At 42.8% G+C, this 6,771-nt stretch overlaps 1 non-coding gene across 1 annotated transcript; it reads right to left on the bottom strand.

Moving 5' to 3' along the window:
- Positions 1-2,058: 2,058 nt before the first annotated feature.
- On the bottom strand, positions 2,059-2,130 carry TRNAP-UGG (transfer RNA proline (anticodon UGG)). Its single transcript has one exon. It is a non-coding gene; the product is annotated as a tRNA-Pro (tRNA).
- Positions 2,131-6,771: the final 4,641 nt, after the last annotated feature.

Below are 6,771 nucleotides of genomic sequence, written 5' to 3'. Positions count from 1 at the left end.
AGGGTGCTTTGCTCAAGGGGTTGATGTTCAAGTAAAACCTAACCCTAATGAACACATGGGGGAGGTCTTACCTTCATTCCGAACATCTCCAGACATCACTTGCCTTACAGAAGTCCAACTACCAAGTAAGGCAGGCTCTTCATCAAGAGAATCCAGATCCATGGGTTCAAGGTATGAATCATGGACTTCTATCCGGACACTCCACAGATTTACCCGGCTAGACCTTTGGGTTCTCGGACCTGCAATACGGATCCGGGGTAGAAATACGGGGGTTGTTACACAAAGTGACTGGGAAAGTTGAGGCCCATATGTTTTAAAGGTCAAGCTCCACATAAGTAGATAATGTGGTATGGGTGAAATCCACTGGAATTGTAGGAGCAAGGGAGAGTGTACATTGTTACATACTCCAATGATGAAGTGGGAGATGCTTCATGTGTAAATTCCAACAACGAATGGAGAGGATTAAGGTGGTGAATAATAAAGTGCATATCCACATTGTGAATGCTAGTAGAGATAGTAGTTGTTGTTGATCTTGTGGGCTGAATGATGGCAACAGCTAGGGAGTGCGATCCTTCAATGTGAGGAGGGATGCAGACTTCATAAACAAAGGCAAGTTTGAGGAAGCTTTGTTTGATTGTATCCTCTCTAGACTTCTAGACAGGACCTTCATAAAGTGAAAGATCATTGCAGAAATTGTGAATGAAAACTTCGTCATACAAATCCGTAATCAACTTTACGTGCCCATTTTGCTTAGGAGGAATTGCAGCAAGAGGTATATGGGCATGATGAGTTGAAAGGACATCTCCAGTACTAGCTTGAGAAGGAGCCAATTTGCAAAATTTGCAATCTGAGTGTTTATGGCCCATGCGGATACAATAGGAACACATGAGAGTAGGGCGTAACTCATAAGCAAATTTGACCTGCATAACCATTTGGTGCAATTTTAAACAGAACTGAAGAAGTTAGATCTTGGTTGATCAGTAGTAGAACGCGAGCAGCTGGATCGAATGGGGAAGATCCATCACCCTTGGGACATTCAATAATATATCTCACCTTGTTGAAGATCAAATTGAGCACATCATGATCATGAAAACGCCAGTGTAGTTTGAGAATCTGAACCCACATAATCACATAGTGAAAAGGAAGGATAGTAGCTAGTATGCTATGATCCCAAGGTTGAAAAATGATTAGATGTCCCTTGTAATTCCACGGTTAAGCAAAGAGTATAAGATTATGAGTTTTTCTCATTCCTGCATTTGATGGTGAAGTGATCGGTGGCACCTTCCACTAAGTGAAATCCATGAACTTCAAACATCTCGGAGTTGAAGGCTTTGGACAAAAAAGGGGTTAAATCATAAATTGTAACCACAATTCCATCAACCATCCAGCCTAAGAGAGTGAATTTGATGTTGTTCTTGATATCTTCAAGTTTACCACTTGTGAGGGACATGAAGTTACGATCAAATAGACACCATCATCAGGTATAATAACAATGAAAGAATTTTTCTCTTTGAATAGATTGAGGTGTAGAGTGATGATATCATTCCTTTATGACAAGTCAAAAGAGAGGTTGAGAGCATGTCTTCTTCTTTGTTGGAGAAAGATCAAGGAGCCAGCCAGTAGGTCATCTTCTTCGTTGGAGAAAGTTCAATTGCTATAGGGAAGAATGAAGGAAGTTTTTATCGCACACAAAGAAATTTGATGGCAACAGCTAAGGTTAGAAATGGGGTTTATCACGAAGAAGAGATGAGTTTTATACTTTTATTATTTTAGAGTCAAATGACTCCATTACCCTTGAGTCATGTTTTTCCCCAAGTTTTCTCAAGTTTGCCTTCCGCATTTTTTCAAAATTGTGTCCATGCCAGCAAGCAATATGTGTACCAATAGACTGTTTCATCATACATTTTTTAGACCGAATTATTATACAAAATTAAGTGTGCTGAAATAGTTACCATACAACCCCTTAAAATTGATTTTTTTTTTTAATATAAATTTCAACTATGAAAGATGTGCTACAAATAAACAGTACAACAAATAAATAAAATTAGAGCAGATGATGGGGCATTCCGAGAATCGAACTCGGGACCTCTTGCACCCAAAGCAAGAATCATACCACTAGACCAAATGCCCTGCTACACAATAGATTTAATTTAATATAAAATTATGTCAGTGGTTTTGTAGGTGATAAATAGGACAAATTGGTCCAATGAAAGAATGGTCACAAACCAATCATGTAGTTACAGCTAGTAATAAGATTTTTTTTGGTTATAGCTAGTAATAAGATGAACATTATAATTATTTGAGTGTATTTGAAGTAATATGATCAATTAATTGTACTTTTTACAGATCAGTTAATATTATCCATTAATATTTATTACACTTACAAGTGGATAATTACGGTTTTGAATATCATTCATTGAAAGTCTAATGATCAACGTAACCTCTGAAAAAACAGCCCAGAGGGAGGAGAAAGGTGCTCAGATAAGAGAGCACGACCAGAGAACTGCCGAAACAGAGAGGAGATGAGGAGGGGAGGAGAAGAAGGAGAAGAGTGAGAGAAGGAGGAGAGGGTGGTGGAGGACCACTACCGCTTCTCCGCCACCAAAGACACCGGTCGAGGAGAAGAGCTGAGAGAAGAGAGCGAGGAAGAGAGAGAGGAGAAGGGAGAAGGAGGCAGAGAGACACACATCGAAGGACCGCCAGCGTCTTTCCGCCTCCAAAACCGCTAGACGAAAACCTAGCAACCAGCTTCCAAACAGTTGCCGACTTCTTCTATTTCTTCCTTGAACCTCAGTAGATCTGGCTTTATTGTTGTCTCCTCAAAACCCAGAGGTGAGAAGGCATAGATCGATGGAGTTGCGGTTACAGTTTGAAGATTAGAAGAATCGATTTTTTCATACTTAAATTATACCATACTGTACACCGAACCATGCCATTTTTCCCGTACCATTTTTATATTGAAACCATACTGAATCGTTTTCAAAAATACAGTTTTCATACCATACCGTATAAATTCGGTACGGTACGGTTTCAATATGAGGTTTTGAAATTCGGTACAGTACCATGCCATACCGAATTGGCACCCTTATTCTCACCCTCCCTACTTCTTTCTTTCTTCCTTCCTTTTTTCCTCTTGGAAGTAGAAACTGATCTAATGCTAAAAGAAGGTACTTCGGAAATTTTGAAATGGTAGGGGATTTGATAAAATTCTTTAGAATTAAGCATAATCTAAAAAATAGTGAACATACAAAGTGATCATACAAGCCTCTTTCACTCTCGTCTTTGCTCACCAACCTAAGTTTTAAGCTACTCATACAAATCTCTTACTGCATTAGATCTGGATTCTTTGCTTGCAGCCTGCCTTGTTTCTATTAATGAATCATCTTTGCAAGATTTCTATTAGATCCATTAAAACTGTCAGCCTTCACCAAGTAAGGATATATAAATTCACCATAAATTCTCTGGTTACCAATAATAAAAAGAAAAAAACTGTGGAAAGTATTTCATTCCTTACGAGCAACAAACACTGGAACTTGAGTACAGAGATCGAAGGATCCAAGAGGTGAATAAAACCTGATATGGCATCAATAGGGTGAAGGCTAAGCGATTTATCACAATTTAACCTCACTTCCTGATACAAAATCAACCAAATCAACAACTACTTTCTATCTGATGCGTCCAAAATCTGCTCAGCCCTTAGATCTCCTCGTGATGACCTGCAAAACGAAAGCGTCAGATGTGGCCCTACCGCTGGGGTTGGGAGTCCACCTCCGAAGGCTAAGTCAGTTGATGAACTTAATCACAAACGGCTCTGCTAGAAGCACAGAGCTAAGGAATGAAGAACTGGGAAAGGTGATCTAGATCGCAGATCGCTGATAGTTTAGGTCTGTCAGTATGTATCTGAATCTGAGTCTCAGATAGTATTCTTTTCGATCCCCCCACCTTGTATGGTAGTGAGGTTTATATAGAGTGTACCTTCGAATCTCCTTCGTTGGATGCATTTGAGCCTTCTTCGGGTAGTCTTTGGATCTTAACAGTTAGATCCGTTGAGCAATAGACTTCTACTAGTTTGGACTAGTAGAGGACTCCTAAGATAACCTTTAGGTTATGTGATGATTATCCCTTCGATAATGATTATCCACAGCCGTCAATTCGAGTCTGCCATCATTAGGGTGATTACCCTAATCCATAAGTAAGATTAGGGCGCGCTTGCAGCCGAACAAGCTTTCTTCTTCAGCAAGCCATCTTCTGGATCCGGTTCGCTAGGGAGCGAGTCGGTTCTCTCCGTCTCGTCCGGGGTCGAGGGTCGGATCAGGTATGAACCCGGTCTGATCATAATCTCTCCGTATCACGAGCCCCCCAGATCAAGCGTTCGGTAGATCCCGAGGGCTTGGTTTTTAACTGGGTTAAGTCGTCGGGTGATAATCTCTGCGTGCTTCATTAAATGTCATATCACATTTAATGCGGTGGTCACTTTTCCTCGAGCGTTGTGAGTGTAAGGCCACGTATCTCCTTGCAGTTGATCTGTCGTGGCTCACGTCATCCAAGCCACGGTCTCCGAACGCCTATTTTGGATTCGTGAGTTCAAACTTTCAAAACGTCTTTCAATCTTGATCGTTGATTTTGAATCAATCTCGATCATTCAGATTCCCGAACACTCGTGCGGGAGTTTTAAAAGCGGTTCGTTGTTTTCGTAGGTTTCATTCTTCCTATCTGGAATTTGAACCTTTGTTGTGCCTTCGCGCCTTCTTGCTCTCAAGCTTCCGCCTCCATTGAATCGGTAAGTTTCTTGGTCTTTTTCTTTTTGTAGTTTCTTGAAACAAGTAATGGCGGACGATAGGGCTTCTACGGTACCCGGTGTTGGTAATAGCGGTGAGGCTTTTGCTTCTCCTGCTCCCGAATAGTCGGATAGTGATAACAAAACCCTAAGTGTCCTCGGCGCGAGTTTTGCTGAAGTTTCTCAAAAAGGTTTAGAAAGAAAAACCGAAACTTCTCCTGTCCTTCTCGAGTCTGGATCTTCCAAGATTGTCGAGTCTTCTAGGCAGCCTCAAACTTCCGGGTCCGATGGTGGACACTGGCTCATTCCCTCCATTTATAATGAGGAAACCCTTCTTTCAGCTATCCAAGATTTTGATTTTCCTTCCTCTTATCGGGTTAGGGCTCCCCACCACGATGAGAGGGTTGATTCAACCCTTTCGGGTGAATTTTCTCTGTATATAGATGCCTTTGGAAAGCGGGGTTCGCTTTCCCTTTTTTAATCCTTTGTTCTCTCGCGATTCTGAATCATTGGAACATTTGTCCCGGAATGCTCCTCCCCAATAGCTGGCGTCTCATCGTCGGCTTCTTGGGTTTGTGTTTTGAACTTGGCATTACGCCATCTCTTTCTCTCTTTGTACATTTTCATGTTCTTTCTATCTCCCATCCTCCCGGATGGGTTTTTTTCTATCCAAACGCAATAAGGCTGAACTTGATTGGAGGGGCAGCATCCTTGTCAAAGGAACTTGCCCTTCTAACCACAAAAGATGGCGCGAACGATACTTTTTCTGTCGAGCGCCTCCATCAGATCTTAACTTCCCAACCGCCTGGAGGAGGTGTACTTCTTCTTCCGAGAATAACCGAGGCCTTCCCTTATCCAGAGAAGACGAGGCGGCCGTCAGGAAGATCAAATCCATTCCATGGTATCAAGAGATACATGGACTTGAAGTGGAGTATAACTCCATCCTTCGATCTTGGGGCTTGGCTCATTGTGAGCTTCTAACCACCATCCTTTAATTTTCTTGAAGTGATATGTCTTTAATTCGACTCTTGTCATTCTTCTTTGCTGAGTGCCTCCAAGAATGAACCCTGAGAGCCTGCGGGTGAAGGCCGCTAGGGCCGTTGTGACAGCCGAGCAACGATCACCCAGAGCCTTGACCGTAGATCAAGAGGCTTCTGTTCCCTCTCCCGACCCCTCTTATAGGGGTATCAGGAATATCAGGCCCGTGGCTGATGCTTCGGGTAAAGGGAAAAAACCGATGGTTGAGAGGTCCAATATCTCTTCCTCCGCCCGAACCAAAAGGAGGCATGACACAATTGATGCTTCCTCCAATAAAAAATCCAAAGCTTCAACGGATTGTGAGGAGGTCTTCACCCCCAGTGGACCACTGAAGGCTGACCGACGGGGTGACTCGGGATCTGAGAAAGGCTGCGAGAATGGAGCTCCCTCAGTCTTGCTCCTTCTGATCGCCAGGAATTTGAAGCCCTGGATGACACCTCCCTTGTTAGTCAATCTACAAGGTACCGGTCTTCTTGCTTACTTATTTTTTCATAATTTCTTATGACTTCTTCGATATTTTCCGCCTTCCCGGGAATCTTTGTGTTGAGCTTTTATCAACACATGGAAGCATTGAGCCGGGTTGGTCGCACCCGACTCCTTCGTTGCCAAACTTGTGAAGAGAATTTGGCCAAAGCCAATTCTGAAATAGACCAGCTGACTGCAGCTGCCGTGGAGCTGCAGAAAAAGCATGAGGAAGAAGTGATCTCCCTCAAGGAGGCCCTCGAAGCTTCGAAGATTCGTGCCGCTGCTGCCGAGCGCGAGGCCAGGAAGCAAAAAGCAGCTGCCACGTTGTTTGGTGACAGGCTTGAATTCAAAAGTAGGGAGCTCGAAGAACATACGAAGTTGGCGATCCCTAGCAAGCCCGAGCATATAAAGCCGAGCTTCGGAAGGAGTGTGTTCGGAAATACACGAACAGCGTACCTTTCTCCGAGCTGCTAGGTATCTACAACATTCAA

This window comes from Hakea prostrata, chromosome 4, assembly GCF_041222555.1.
Source record: "Hakea prostrata isolate BN-2017 chromosome 4, UWA_Hpros_2, whole genome shotgun sequence".
Classification (NCBI taxonomy): Eukaryota; Viridiplantae; Streptophyta; class Magnoliopsida; order Proteales; family Proteaceae; genus Hakea; species Hakea prostrata.
This window is presented reverse-complemented; position numbering and strand designations above follow the sequence as displayed.